The sequence below is a fragment of the Carettochelys insculpta genome, chromosome 7 (assembly GCF_033958435.1).
Source record: "Carettochelys insculpta isolate YL-2023 chromosome 7, ASM3395843v1, whole genome shotgun sequence".
Classification (NCBI taxonomy): domain Eukaryota; kingdom Metazoa; phylum Chordata; order Testudines; family Carettochelyidae; genus Carettochelys; species Carettochelys insculpta.
Window position 1 is genome coordinate 2485957 of NC_134143.1, and position 15702 is coordinate 2501658.

General features: G+C 56.0%; 1 non-coding gene across 1 annotated transcript; it reads right to left on the reverse strand.

Moving 5' to 3' along the window:
- Positions 1 to 3402: 3402 nt before the first annotated feature.
- Positions 3403 to 3476, reverse strand: TRNAT-AGU (transfer RNA threonine (anticodon AGU)). The gene has a single exon. It is a non-coding gene; the product is annotated as a tRNA-Thr (tRNA).
- Between the last annotated feature and the right edge of the window lie 12226 nt (positions 3477 to 15702).

Here is a 15702-nt window from a genome sequence, read left to right on the forward strand (position 1 = left end):
TACAAGGCACCTGCTTTAACCAGCTAATTCATAGAGCCCGTCATCATCAACAACAGCCATGAGCTCAGCGCCCGTTGCTGCCCGATGCCTCCCTCACGATTTCCTTCCATCTTTCCCTGTCCAGTGCGGAGTGGCTCAGTTTGCGTAACGACCTCTGCACCCATCTACTGTGTCATCTACCCAATCTCTGTGGGCTCTGCCTCTCCTACAGAAACAGTCTGATACTGCAAATACCAGGGGCGTGATTGCTGGTTCATCGTTCATTCTGCAGGTCCACCCAAACAGCTGTAACTTCCGTTGTGTAACCTTCTGGAGCAGGGTCTCTTGGGGGTATCTTCCTGTATAATTCCTGGATAGGTCCCCATGTGTTTCTCCCACACGGTCTTGTTTGTGAACTGTCCAGAGTGTGAAGTTGGTTTCTTGCTTCAGGACTGTGAAGAGACCTTGGAAAGGTGAATTTGGAAGCAGCACTTAGCTGAGCACTGGCTGTTTGTTCAAACCTGTTTCTGGAGGAGGCCCTTTTCAGGGTGGCTTGTAGACCTGGGGGTATCATTCTTCCTTTGGCTGAGAGAAGTCCTTGGTTCAAGTCCCAAACAATCCCTTCTTCTGCCTTCCTCTCATAACTTACATGGGCACCTGTGGACACACTGCCAAATTCCACAGCCAAAATGGATTGCCCCAACCCACCTGCACAGCTCAACCAAAGTCCTGCATATGGTATGCATGTCACCCCCTGCCCTCACATGGCAAGAAATAGGGAAGCAGCTTGGAGAGCTTCCCAAGGCAGCCTTAGCAGGTGCCTCTGACTGCAGGAAGCAGAGCCCTGAGTGGTGGTCTTCACCCCTCTTGAGATGACCCTTCCACTTCTGAACAGGCTGGTATTGCACACTGGGCACCTCTCACCCTCAGCTGGCAGCATGCACTCTGCCCTCATTGCTTCCCTGGATCTGCTCTTTCTCCCAGGACCCCTCTGTCCGCCCTGGGCTTCCTTAGCATGTGGCCCATGGCACTTCCTCCAGTCAGACACTGAGCTGTCCAGGCCCATTCCTGTGGAGACGAGATTTGAATCATTGAATCCTAGAGCTGGGAGGGACCTCAGGAGGTCATCCACTCCAGACCCCTGCCTAAAGCAGGACCAACCCCAACTAAATCATCCCAGCAAGGGCTTGCTCAAGCCAGGACTTGAAAACCTCTAGGGATGAAGATGGTACCACCCGTCTAGGTAAAGCACTGCAGTATTTCACCATCCTCCTGGTGAAGTAAAAGCAGCACGACCCAAACACTGGGCTATTACTGCTTTGGATTGGATTGGAACCAAAATCGTAATAGCCACAATGCAGAGCACTAACCGCTGTGTGATCGCAGGCAGCTACAGGAGCGCTATAGGGAGCACTTTCCTTTCTCAGGCTTTGCCTGACAGTCTGATGTGAGGCTGGAAGGCCTGGGGAGGTGATGCAGAGCAGAGAAAGCCTGTGCCACTGTGGGGACGGCTGGTGCGCTTGGCCTTGGGTTCCTGGTGTCTCTTCCTGTGTGAGGTGGGTGTTGCCGTGTTGAAGAATTGGGGAATCCTCTCCTGGCCCACACCCCAGCTGCAGCCCCTCCCTTAGCCGGGGGTGGTGACTCTGGCCTGCTCCCTGCCAGCCACTCAGCCTGTTTCCCTCAGCTCTGTTGCTCTCCTGCCCAGAGGGGTCAGGGGAAGGACAACAGGAAACACCCTTCAGTGGCCGGCATGGGGCTGGGACTCACGAGTTTGGTGCTCTGAGTACCAGGCTCTGCCCAGCTGAGCTCTCCAGCCTGCAGAGAAGGGCCTCCCAAGGGGCCTTCTGGAAATGAGCAACAGGCAGCTGCAGGGCCCCTGGCCCCTGAATGAGATTTTCTCCCCTCCCCCACCAGCCTGGCCTCCCCTTTCTCCCTCTGTCACCCATCCCCCACTGCTCTGAGCCCAGCTAGGGGGGTCCCCTCAGCCCCGGCTGCCCCTCGCCAGCTGTCCTGGGCCCTGCAGTGTGTCCCTCAGATCCTGTCGCTCCCACCCCTCCCCACTGCCCTGATCCCCTTGTCCCCTCAGACTCTGCCGACACCCCCCCACTGCCCTTTTCCCCTCCTCCCTCAGCCACAAGCCCAGCCGGGTTCCCCCCACACCTGCCACCCCTCCCCACTGGCAGCCGCCCTCCCCCTCCCTCTGCCCTGCACCGTCACACACTGAAACCTTGGGGCCTGCCCAGGGGCTGGGTGAGAACAGAGACAGCCTGTGGGTGCAGCCCCTGCCTGGGGGGATCCTGCCCCGCTCCCACCTGCACCATTCATGTCCCTGCAGGGGTTTTGCTCCCAGCAGGACAAGGCCATTTCGAGGGGAAGCAAAGGGAAGCCACAGGAGGGGTCCCAGGCTGCTCCCAGGCAGTGCGGGTGCATCAGTTCAGCACTGGGGGAGCTGGGGGAGGGGGAATTACCACTGGGGGGGCAGAGCTGGGTGTGTGCACCTGGGAGTGAGACTCTCCCTGTCGCTCACTCGCGTGGGGTGTCTCTGCAGTGGCAGGGCTGGGGCAGGAGCTGCTCCCGCAGACAGGGCAGAACGTAGCTCCTGCCGTCTCAGGCAATTGTGTCTGTGTCACAAAAGTGCTGCAGGAGCTGGTTAGCACTGACCTGTCTGGAGAGGGCCAGGAGGCAGCACACACTGTGACCGGGATTCCCTCGTGCTCAGTGGCCCAGGACTTAGTGCTGAGCACTGGGCTGCACAGACCTGGTGGTGAATAACAAGAATCAAGGGCATCACCTCCCTGCCTTAGTACTAGACAAAGGGCTTTGGGGTTCCTCCCATGCTCCCCAGGCCCCCTCTGCAGCCACCTCAGCCGTCCACCTGTCAGTGTCTGTTACTTCTTCCTCCAGAAGGACGGCAGCTGCCTCCTGCAGCTCTGAACTTCCCAGCACAGCCCAGGGGTGCTGCAAAGCAGGTGAGAGGGAGCCAGAAATATTTGGCCAGGCACAACTGGGTGCTGCTTTCCTCATCCCCATGTACCTGGGAGGTTCATGGCCAGGGGAGCCACAGAGCCTCTCTGGGACTTTTCTCCTCACTCGTTTGGGTTTTGTCAGTGACAAACAAAGGGATGTGAGAGGAGAGTAACTCTCCCTCTCCTGCCCTGCCCCACTGCCACCTTCTGTGTGCACAGACAGCCCCAGAGAGCCCCAGCGCTGGGAGGATCAGACTCTGCTCTTGCAGCCAGAGGAGTCACCTTCCCAACACCAGTCCCAGCTCCCTTTGCCTGAGCTCTGCTCTGCGACTGGATGCTTTCCTAATGCCCCTCTCTCATCAGCCTTTACCTTCCCCACCAATGGCTGGGATTGCCAAGGGAGGGCTCTTCTGTTCCCCACACACAGGTAGGAAAATGTTGTTGAAGACATTCCCCAAGGCACCACTGGGAGTTGAACCCAGGATCTCCTGTTTACTAGACAGGTGCTTTAGCCCCCTAAGCCCTGGTGCCCCCCTTGTTTGAGGTGTGGGTCCTGACAAAGAGGTGTCTGTGTTAGTCTGTGTCTTCAACCAGAAAGCAGCCCTGGAGCCCTTTAAAGGTTATTAACCCAATTTATCAAGTGCTGAGCTTTTGTGGGGCTAAACCACTGTGATGAACTGCCCACAACCAGCCCTTCCCACTCCCCAGCACAGACATTGTGCCTGAGGGAAGCCTCCTCTCTCCCCACCTGCCCCAGTGCCAGGATCCCACCAGCAGAGCCTGGAGTCCTGCCCGTCCTCTGCTCCCTCAGCCTGAGTCCCCCCCTCACTTTCACTCTGTGCTCCCCACTCCCTCCTTTCTCCCTGTTCACACCCCAGGGGTGGGGCGAGGAGGGCCCAGCTGTGGGGCACAGTTATCTCCTGTCTCTCACAGAGGGGGGATGGGCTGCGCTGGCCCAGCTGGAGCTCGTCAGGGGGAGTGTTTGATGCAGCGTAACGAGAAGAACATTTTGCCTTTCTGTCTCCTTCTGCCCTTCAGTCCCACTTGTGACCCTCCACACAACCCCTTTGCTCTATTACCAGCCCAGTGCAAATCCCTGTGCCCTGGGGGTGGGGCTGACTTTACAGCTTTCCCTGTGTGAAACCTTTGAGCAGGGCCTGGGGCTGTGACTGGCCAGTTGCAGGTCAGGGTCCGCTGGGGTCGTGGGGCTCCTGCTCGTGTCTGGTGCCCCTCCCCATGTCACGGAGGTGTGTACCTGACCATCCAGTGCCGCGGTCGGGGGCACCCTTGCCTGGGCAAATCCTCCTTGCTGAAGAGCTGCAGGTGCACCATGGGAAGACCCATGTGGGCATCAGTGGGGAGCTACAGACCCCGCCCCATCTGCCTTGGATGAAGACTGTGAATGCAGGGAGCTGAACTGGGGATCATTGTTGGCCTCTCCAGGGTATGAGTACGATCCATGGCTCCAAACACCTTCCTGGGTGAGGCTCCTGCTTCTGTCCTGGCCGGGGGCTGGGCATCAGTGGGAAGAGCAGAGACCCCCCCCATTCTGGTGCCGGCCTCACAAGCAGAACTCTGGTTCCTTTTCTGACCCCACGGCTGCTCTGCTCTCCCCCCTGCCCAGGCCTTCCTGCCCTTGCTGGAGCAGGCTGCCCAGGGAAGCCCCCAGAGAGGGCTGCGCTGCAGCAAGGTGGCCGTCGTCAACATGTCCAGCATGGCTGGCTCCATCCAGAATGTCTGTGGCTGTTACATGGTCCAAATCATCTCCTATCGCTGCAGCAAGGTACAGGGCACACCCAGCAGGGCCTGACTGCTGCCTGGGTTTGCTACTTGCACAAAATCCCTGTCCCTCGGTTTATTCCCCTTGTTCCCCATCCGACTGCCGCCACTCCAGCCTCCAGCGCCGTGTTGGGCAAGGAGGGGCTGGGACTAGCAGTGGGGCAGGGGCTGGGCTGGGGGTCAGAGCCAGGCTGTGAGCTGGGGGTGCTGGGGGCTGGGTGGCCCATCCATGTGTGCGGGGGTGAGCGCCACCCGGGTGCTTTGCATTTCAGGGGAGGCACAGAAGGACCCAGCTGACATTCTGGGGTGCACTGGTTATCCAGCTGTCTCGCCTGCAAATGTTCCCCAGCTAAAAACAGGAAGAAACACAATATCTCCTTCTATCCTGGCAGGTGTTGCTGCTTCTCTGGCTGGCCGGTGCCCCAGCATTCCCTGCCCCTCTGAGTGCTGACCAGCAGACAGCCTGGAGAGCCTTTCCAGGAGGAAGGGAACACTTTTGGAGTTAAGGAAACAAAAACACCAGGCAGCAGCCTTGGGCAGGTAGCCTGTCCTCTCCTCCCTGGCTGCTATGGGCAGAGGGGCAAGGAGGGAAAGGAAACAGGCCAAGTGCCTGGCAGGGAGCAAACTAGAGCCCTGATGGGAGGAGACTCCAGCATGCACAGGGGCGTGGATGGCAGCCGTTGGGAATGGCCTTTGCCACCTCCTTCCTTCCCGTCACTCAGCTACTTCCTTCACCCTGGGACTGAGAAGGACCAGGCCCTCCACGCAGCCTAGCCAGTACTTCCCCAATGGCCAGAGAGGGTGTTGATCAGAGGGTTCTCCTCTGCGCCCCATTGCATTGACCCCATGACCCAAATTCTTGATGCCCAGGTACACCCCATGACAGGCAGGCTCTCCAGCACGCGTGGCAGATGAAGGCTTCATAGTCACGACCTCAGCCTGAGGTAGAGGCTTCTTAGTGGACCTGGGCCAGGTGAGGCTCGGAGATCCCTGGAGCCAGCCTCCCAAAGCTGAGAGACAGTCACCCTCAGCCCACACTGCACGGCACTCCTCACACAGGAAGGAGCAGCAGGAGAACTCTCCCAAGGGCCCTCAACAGCAGCTCCATTGGCTTTCTCTGCTCCTCATTTCCTTGCCCGGCCTTCTGGCCTCAAGGGCTCCCTCTGTAGGAAGCGGGGAAGTCATAGAAACAGGAATCCGGGACCTCAGTCAAACGTGCACGGCCGCACTTTAGCAGAGACTCTTGTGGCACCTCGAGATCCCATTCAGCCCAGGTGAAGTGCCTCTGGGTATGTCTGTGCTACAAAATTAGGTTGAATAAGTTCAGGTCAATTTTGTGGTGCTGGCTGAAGGAAGAGGGAGACCAACGTTGGAGAAAAGAGAGACATTTGCAGGCTGACAATAGTGGGCTGTCGGGAGAGAGGAAAACCGACAGTGGGAGAGTATGGACATGGAGCCGACTCCAGCTCACCAGCTAACCCCCCACATACGCAAGCAGTTTGAGGCACCAGCCATGGAAAGTGAAGGCTCCAGAGTTTTAAGGGGAACAGTGTCAGATGGGTGTGGTGGCCACATGCTGGTTTGGAGATGGCCTAGGTGAGCGGGGTCTGCCCCACACTGGCTCTTTATGGAGGCCCTCCAGCAGTCAAGGTCCCCCCTGCATTCCCACACACTGCATTTATGTCAGTGACCCAAACCTCTCGGAGGCTGAACTGCCGTCTGTCTCGTTCATCCAACATAAGACCTAAGCCCCGCTCCTAAATGTGCATCTGGATGGAGTAGCACAGGCCTGGGAGAGCCAGAGATTTGCAGTGAACCATCACAGCCCTCAGCGATCCCACTGAGATTTGACCTCAGATTGCAGAATTCAGAGCCCTGCTCATTACACCAGGGGACCTGCAGTTGGACTTTTCTTGGAAATCTGTGGCTCTTGGCAGGCTGGTGCCCTGTGCTCCTTGCCTCCCTCCAGCTGCTTCACTTCCTGCTCCTTCTCTGCCACTCTCCTCCTCCAGACATCAACCCCAGCCCTTCTCGCTGCTGACTCCAGCTGGCTGCAGGGCCACATTTCTCTGACGCCCCAGAGTGACGAGAAAGGGCCATTCTTCTTTTACAATAACCAGCTGGAGACAAGTAATGGAGATGCAGAGACTGGAAAGGTCGGTGGTGATTGTCGAGGAATATCCGGCCGAGGGAGGAGATAATGGCCCTGGCTGTGAATTCACAGAGTAACTGACATCCTCTCTGCACACACACGTACAATGTGTGGAGACACCATGCGGCTGAATGTGAGACATTTGATAGACTCTGAATGATCATCCACCAAAACAAGAACAAGCTGCAGACTTCTGCAGTTCAGAGAACCGTCCCTGTTGCATGTTCAGCACCTGCCCATGCAGCTCAGTAAATCTGTGAGAGCAGGTAGGTGACAGGCCCAGCAGCACGGAGGACACCCAGAACCCACACCTGACTCCCTGTCAGCCCCAACACCTGGGCCTGCCCAGCTTTGCTGGTGTTTGGATCCTGTAGGGTACCAGGGCGAGCTCAGTTTGTGCTGGGTAGAGTCACGCAGAGCAGGCAGGTAAAGGGGCTGGGAAGGACTAAGCCCAGCACCACGAGTCCACCCAGCTCAGGGTGTGTGAATCTCACTCTAGGCAGGAGGGAGTGTGGGGACGGTTTGGGAGGTGAGGTCAGGTGCAGGTATTGTGAGAAGAGATGTTTGTTTTTCCTCCACAGCTGGGTTTGTTTTGCAAGGCCAAGTGTTACTTGGGGCACAAGAAGTCTTGAGTTGAACTTCCTTATACTACTCCCAAAGAGTGTGTTTGCTGCTCTCCTTGACTTCGTGTTTCTCGATGTTTTTCTCCCACACAGTGTGGTTTGTGACCTGTTCAGAGTGTGAAGTTGGTTTCGTGCTTCAGATCTGTGAAGAGATCTTGGAAATGACCTTGGAAAGGTGAAGTTAGGTGTGATACTGATCAGAGCATTGGCTCTTTGTTCACACCTGGTCCTGGAGCATATCCAGGACATTTCTTCTCAAAGGGGCTTCTTGGTTTAGGGATATAACGCTTGCTTAGGTTGGAAGGTGTCCTGGGTTGAAGTCCCAGGCAAACCCTTCTTCTGCCTTTCTCAGAGAGCCTTCTGGAGCGTGTTTTTCTTCTGTGCATTTGCTCAGTGTGACGGAGCAATTGCTTTCCACTGGATGGTTCACCCTCGGCATTAGCTCTGCCAGGATGAGCAGTCCCTGTCAGTGTCTGCACCCCGCCTGTTAACTGTGGTTGCACCTCTTCCTGCCAGAAGCCAACAGCGCCCAGCTTGCAACTCAGCTGTGCTTTGGATAACTTCATATTTCCCCTCTTTTGGGCTAATGGCCCTTCAATTCTCTGTCACTCCCACAGCGACTCTGGCAGTCTTGTTCCCTGCCACAGGCCCCATCTGTGCTACTCCAGCAGTGGCTGCTGGGGGAACCCAGGCTCATCTCTCTCAGGTTCCAGCCCAGCAGGGACCCGACACTCAGCACTTCTGGGCTTTTCCCTCCCAGCTCCCACTGCTCCTTCCCTGGACTGCCACCTACAACTGCCCCTTCATTTGGCTCTACTGGCTTTGAACCCTCAGCCACACAAGTGACTGTCTTTCTCAGAGCCTCTGTGTTACCAACTTCCATCCCTGCCTTATAGCCCCTTCTGCTCCTGCTGGCAATCAAAAGCTGCTCCCTGCCTCTTCCTCCAGGTGCAGCCTGGGCAGTGACTTGGCCTGGCCCTCAGGCAAGCCTGGGCTGGGCAGATGCCCTCACACGTTTATCGTTTTGTTTGGGTCATTCTGAGGACTCTGATTTGTTCCAGTCTCTGCGTGTGTTTTCTTGCTCTCAGGGTTTGGTTCTTGATCTAGGTTCTTTTTTGTGGCCAAGCAGAGCAGCAGGGGGCCTGGCAGGCATCTATCCCAACCCTGGGAGCCCCAAGCCCTTTGGGGCAGGCGTCACTCCATGGCTGTCTGGTCCCTTCATTCTCAGGGCCCCCTTCTCACCCATGGCGGTGGCGCCGGTGTTAGCCTGGCTCACTCATGTCTTGCTTTAGGTGGTTCTGGGCCAATGCATGAGGGCAAGGCGTACCAAGCTTCCCCGGCACAGCGCCTGCCGCATGGTGTGCGCGTGCGCCCAGAAGTAGGATTTAAGTACGAGTGGAGTTAATGATATGACGGTAAATGGTTGTACAATGACAGCAGAGCTGTACAGGCCAGAGCCCAGAGCCAGTCCTAACTGTGAGGGTGAGGTGGGCTGCTGTGTCAGCCCCCCAGGGCCACACTCACCTCAGCAGAGCAGGGACTCAAACACAGCTGGGGGATGTGGTGCCTCAGCCAGGCCCAGGGAAAAGGGCAGCTGTGACTCAGCTGCAGACAGGGACATGGCCAATTGCTTGTAAGGGAAGGGCCTGGCCCTAAGGCTGACTCAGGGGCTCTGGTCTCTCCCAGCTGCTGAGGAGGGAGGGTTGGGTAGAGCTGGGGAAGGGGCAGATAATTGCCCTGAGTGACTAAACATCCCACTCCCCACAGCAGAAGGTCAAGTCTGCAGCACCAGCCACAGGTCCTCCTGCATTTCAAACCAGCCGGGACAATTCTGAGGCCCCCTGTACATTACACCCATGTCAGTGGGGCACCCAAGCAGAGGTAAAGCTGCAGGGGAACTAATTCAGCAGGCAGCAGGGAAAAGCCCTCCCATGGAGGCAGCTGTTGAGAACAAAGCCCAGGACTGGGAAAGATTCACAATGAACCACACAAAGGTCCCACTGAGATCTGAACTCAGATTGCAAGATTCAGAGCTCTGAGTGCTGACCATTACACCAGGGGACCTGCACTTTCAGCCCTTTCTGAGCACATGTAACTTGGCAGGCTGCGACCCTGCACTCCTCCCCACCCTCCAGCTCTGTCACCTCTCAGGACACTGCTTCCTGCTCCACTTCTGCTCTCCTCACCAGACGTCCATCTCCGCCCTTCCTGCTGCAGCTCCCCAGTGACGAGACAGGGTCATTTTTCTTTGAAAATAACCAGCCAGGAGAGAACTAAGGGAGAAGCAGAGACTGGAGAGGCTGGTGGTGATTGTACAGGAGTATGTGGCTAAGGGAGGACACAATAGCCCTGGCTGGGAATTCACAGAGTAACTGACATGCTCTCTACACCCACCTTTACAAGCAAACAGATACATGGGGCTGAATGTGACACATTTGATAGATTTGGGAAGAGCCCCTCTTAATAGAGATGAGACCCAACATTGCTCATGTCACTATCTACTGCCTGTTTAGGGAGGGGTTTATGACGTTTATGTGCATTGGCACTAGGCAAATGTTGACAGCTCAGCTCCATTTAAAGAAGAGAAATCCAGAGTGTGTTTGAGGAAGGGAGATCAGTAACTACCTTTGGAGAGAAGGGTTTGGATTTGAACTAAGGGCCTTTGGAGCCACCATCAAATGCTAAACCATTGAGCTACCATCTCTTGCACAAATTTAGTTTTGATTCACTGATCTCAAGCTGCCTACAGGACAAGCCGTTTCCCCAGCTCCTTTCCCTTCCTGAACCCACAGCGGCTTTACAAACAGGGTTTGATTAAACTTTATTTCTCCCTGTGCATGATGCAGCTTGTCCCCAGCTGACCTGGCTTCTCCCACTCACAGAGCTACAGCCCCTCAGGGAGGCAGATTTCCGGCATATGTGGGGCAGTTCTCTCCCAGCCACTTGGAGCAACATCAGTGGTTACAAAGAAGCAGGAAACAACCTACGGAAGAACACCCACCAATTGATCAGATATTGTTGGGTTTGCCGTCAGTGGCAGTAACTCCTCTCTCTGGCACACGTGGTGATCCAGCGGCCTGGCTCCCTGAGGTGCTGGACAGCAGAGCTTCTACACTGCTAAAATGTCAGCCCTAGTGACAATATGATGTGTTGTTTTCAGCAGGAAGGTGCTGGGCTGCATTGAACGTGCCCGTACCAGTGAAATTTAACCCATGTAGAGTTTGGAGTTAAATACTTTCACCATGTCACACACCTTTTAAACTGGTCTGGCTGCACAATTTCCAACAATCCCTTTTCCAGTCATATTGTCATAGGCATGTTCCTGCTTGGAAAGGTGGAGCGGCCTCTACACAGTAACAAAACTCTCCCTGTTGTCCAGCCACAGAGAGCCTGGCTCAGTGGTGGAACACGTGACTGCAGATGAAGCTATCCCACGTGCTCCTGTTTGGATGGTTTTCTGAACGGAAATCCATTTTCATCTCTGGCTCCAGTATGTTGGGGGGTTGCGCTGGATGCTTGAAGTGGATTTAAACACTTCACACTTTACTCTGCAAATGTCCGAACACCGAGCAAACCCGTCCCTCAGCTGCCTCATTTCCCAGCTTCCGAGGCTCAGGTGTCTGTTCCCATCGATCACACAAAGGTGCAGTGTGATGCACATGCTCAGGGCTCTGCTTGCCATGGGCTGCATTGGGCAGGAGAACCAGACCCACGGCCGGGGGGCTCAGGAGTCTGATGCAGAAATTCCCTTGGTGCAGGCTGACACACCTAGGCCGTGCCACACTCAGCCAGCAGCAGCAGCAGCAGGGCCTGACCCAGGCCCAGGAACAAGCCTGTGCTCTGAGCAGTAAATAGTCACCAGGCAGGGGGCAGAGCTGGGCAGAGGGCCAGGCAGAGCCCTACCAGAGAGAGAGCTGCAGAAGGGACCAATGCAGCAGAGAAAAGCACCCAAAGAGACATAACTGCTGAGTCTTACACATTGGCTCAGAGCTACCTAAGCAAGACACGAGTGAGCCAGGCTGATGCCAGCCCCACAGCCATGGGTCAGTAATGCTCAACACTGCAGTGTTTAGGTCCAGGCTTCAGACTCACCACAAACCCCTCAGGACCCCTTCCCCAAATGTACCGTCTATCCCCCATCTGACACTGTGTTCTGCTAAAGCTGCCCAGCCCTGCACTTCATTCATGGCCCTGACTTCCTCTTCCAAATCCAGCCTCCTGGTCAGAGCTGTTCCCGTTCCCTCCACAGGGAGGGGAGACGTTCAAGGTGCTCTCTGGGAACGACTGCCCATGTCCCACTCTGCAGCTGAACATGAGGTTCAATGTCTTTCCCCTGGGCAAGTATCTGCTCTTTTAACAGGTGTGCACTGCCCAGTCCAGCGCAGGAGCTGGGAGAGACCAGAGCCCCTGATTCAGCCTTGGGAACAGGCCCTTCCTCAGAGGCAGCTGCCCATATCACTGGCTGCAGCTAAACCAGGGCTGCCCCCACCTGGCCCCCATGTCTGCCTGGGTACTGCACCCCTGCACCCTGGCAGTGTTTGGGTCTCTGCTCTCCCCGGGCAGCAGCACTGCAGGGGACTGAGGTGAACACAGCACTGTTGGGCTCACACTGGAGACAGCCTGGGGTCTGTGAGGCAAACGAAATCATCCCACCCCTTGCAGCCAGAGCTCAGCTCAGCCTCACACAGATGGCCTGTGCTTGGAGTCTGCCCAGCACAGGAGCTGGGAGGCGGCAGGCTCAGCTGTAGTGGAAGTAGCATCACACACTAGCCTGGAACTCAACACAGCTCAGCCGGCTGGTGACTGGAAAGGTTCGATAAGAGCTGGATTTGCACACGTGCATTCAGAGAACAATGGATTAGCAGTCCGCTGCCTTCACCCCCAGCCACCTCACCCAACATGCCTGGAACCTTTTTGTACGGCCCAACTTCACCCTGCCAGGAACCTTTCTGCCACTCGCTGGCCGGCCGGGGACACAGGAGGGGCAGGTTTTGCCCAACAGGGCTACGCTCACTCCTGTACCCTGCAGTGCTGCTTGCTGGGGTGAGCAGGGCCCTGTTGTGCCCTGTCCTGAGAGCAGCACAGCCCGGCCATGGTCAGTCTCTGCTCTGGGGCTGGGCCCTGCACCGGCTCTCTCCATGTGTCCCTGCTGGGTGGATACGGACCAGGGCCATGGCCGGCCATCGGCAGGGTTTGCAGCCTTTGTGTCTGCTCCTGACATGCTCTGCTCCTTTCCAGCTGCTCCGTTAGCACAGCAACTCCAGCTGGCTTGGCCCCTTCTCTGCCAGGCCAGGCTGTGAGGGAGGGGGCGGATGGGGAGCAGGCTGGGGTGGGAGGCAGGTTCAGGAGCAGGCTGGGGCTGGGAGGGAAGGTGTGGGAGAGGGCAGGGGCACTTGCCTGGCACAGCTTCTGTTGGCTGAGAGGCAAAGACAGCTCTGTGGTTCCTCGCCAGGGACATCAGTGAGGGAAAAGCCTTCAGGTACGTGCAGGGACACGGTTTCTGTGCACTCGCTGCAATGCACCTGCTGGGCTCTCCTGCTGCAGAGCAGGGTCTGGTTCAACTCCTGTCACAGGGGCGCTGGGCTTATCAGAGGGAAAGGTTATGGCAGAAAGAGACGAGCCCTTGTGGGCATAAGGGGGAGCTCGAAAAACAGAGGCATTGAGGCTTCTGCCTGGTTTTGAAGGAAGGACCTTTTGTGCGTCAGGTAAATGGAATAACGACTCCACTACAGGAGCTTGACCTGCTGCTGTGTGGTACCTTGCCCTCCCCTCATTCGCATCCTGAAGCCACTGCTTGCCCTGCCACAGGCAGGTGGGGGCCCTTATAAAAACTGGGGGGAGTCCTTCACCGGCTCAGCTGCTAGAGGAGAGGGAAGCAGCTGCACTCACAACTGGGACTTTCAATTTCAGCTCTTCCAGAACTGAGGTCCTGAGTGGTTATGCAAATAAGACATGCAATATTTAAATCTGCACCTCATTTGCATTTCCTATTGGCCACATTTCCATGCCACTTCCAAAAGGGCTGGGCAGTGTAGCCACAGGCTTCGTGTGTCAATGCTCCACAGGACTTTTTGAAAGAGCTGCAGCTTTTTTGAAAAAAAACTCTCCAGTGCAGACGTAGCTGTGGGGAAAAGGTAGAAAAGCAGAACCAGGCTCCAGCCTAAACATTTGCAACAGGTTATCACAAAGAAATGTGTGTGTGCAGAACAGAACACGAGAATTCTTTCAACAACTTCAGAACATAGAAATGTTTAAACACCAGATTTATTCTCTCTCCTCACACGTGCTTTAAAAAAAGTAATTCTCAGCAGTATGAAATCGATATCAAAACTTTCTCAGAAGAGCTGATCACTTAGGCTGTGGCTACACTTTCAAAAGGGGGATACTAATGAGCCATTTCAACAGCTGCTAATGAAGCTCTGCCATGCATATGCAGCACCTCATTAGAATAATAGTGGTCACATGTGGGGAGTTGAGTTATGGTAGTTCAGGGTGCACGGGGCAGCGGGGGGGTTACGTTTCAGTGGTTCAGGTGTGTGGGAGGTTTAGGCTTGGGGCTGCAGGGCTGGTGCGGGGGGTTAAGTTTTGGCAGTTCAGGATGCACGGGGCGGGGGGGTTACGTTTTGGTGGTTCAGGTGGAGGGAGGTTTAGATTTGGAGCTGCAGGGCTGGCGGGGGGTTGGGTTTTGGCAGTTCAGGGTGCACAGGGCAGCGGGGGGGGTTACGTTTTTGTGGTTCAGGTGTGTGGGAGGTTTAGGTTTGGAGCTGCAGGGCTGGCGGGGGGTTAAATTTTGTCAGTTCGGGGTGCACAGGGCAGAGGGGTTACGTTTTGTTGGTTCAGGTGTGTGGGAGGTTTAGGTTTGGGGCTGCAGAGCTGGTGGGGGGGTTGAGTTTTGGCAGTTCAGGGGGCAGGGGGCAGAGTGGGGGTTGTGTCTCAGTGGTTCAGGTGTGTGGGAGGTTTCGGTTTCACTGGTTAATGCACCTTAAGCACAACTCAAAATCCCGCCCCCTTGGCCCTGGCTCACCACACCTGGCCTTGTGCAGTCTCAGTTCAAGCCCTTGCATGGCTCTGGCTCACCACCCACCGTGCAGCTCTGACTCACCCCCACCACGTTCAGCTCCAGCTCAATCCCCTGCATGGCCCTGGCTCAACTTCACCATCTGCAGCTTTAACCCACCCCAAGCTTCACCCTGCTAGTCCCCTGCCACGGCCCCAACTAGCAGCCAGGCTTAATCCACCTCAGCTGCCCCCCAACCCCAGGACTTACCTTTCAAAAGGAGCTCCAGGAGCTCAGATGCTCCTGCTGCTTCCCAGGCTGCAGAAGGGGCCTTCTGCCAGGAAAACAGCTGGTTCCCAACTGACGCAAACTTCACGTTCTGTGGGGGTGCTGGGAACACAATCCTGGCACAGCTGCAGAGACTGCTGGACTTGCTTAGCCATGTGATTAAGCCAGAAACCAGCTCCCTGCTGTGGGGTCTGTGGTTGTGACCCCATAACCCCTTCCAAAGCGCCCATCCACTAAGGACCTTGCTGTCTTGATTCTGTCTTCAAGGCCAGGCTGCCCTGCAGACAGCACTTGGACTATTGACTGTGGCCGCAAGTTTACGCTGCCCTGTGAAACATAAAGGGGGTTCTGAATACACCACCCCTGACAAGACCATAAATATGAAAACACCATTTACTCCTTATAACACGAGAACTGGCATCACTGAATGAAATTAATAGACAACAGCTCTACCAGAACCAAAGAGGAAGCATTTTTCACACAGCTCACAGCCAACCAATGGAACTCCTCACCAGAGGAGGTTATGAAGGTCGAGATTAGTCCAGCATTCAGTCCAGGATTCAGAAGTCAGAGGAAAGCAGAAGGGAGGAGTCATCCCAGGCTGCAGCCCACCACAACTCCCCTCCTCTGGGAACCTGCAGCAGGGGGCTGCTAATGCTGACAGCTCCATGGGGGGGCTTGAAAAACACAGTATCAAAGACAGAGGGAGCCCTGGCCTGCAGACCCCCAGGAAGAGCCTCACCCCCCCACCAGAACCCTGCCCCCACTAGTAGAGGAGCCAGGAGCTGTCAGCAGCTCTGCTGTGAGTCCGTCAGCATCACGGAAATCATTAGAATGTACATGGTGGGTCATATCAAATACACACATGGACCAGTCCTGTCTGCTAACAGTAGCCAACCCCAAAAAGAGATGATAACA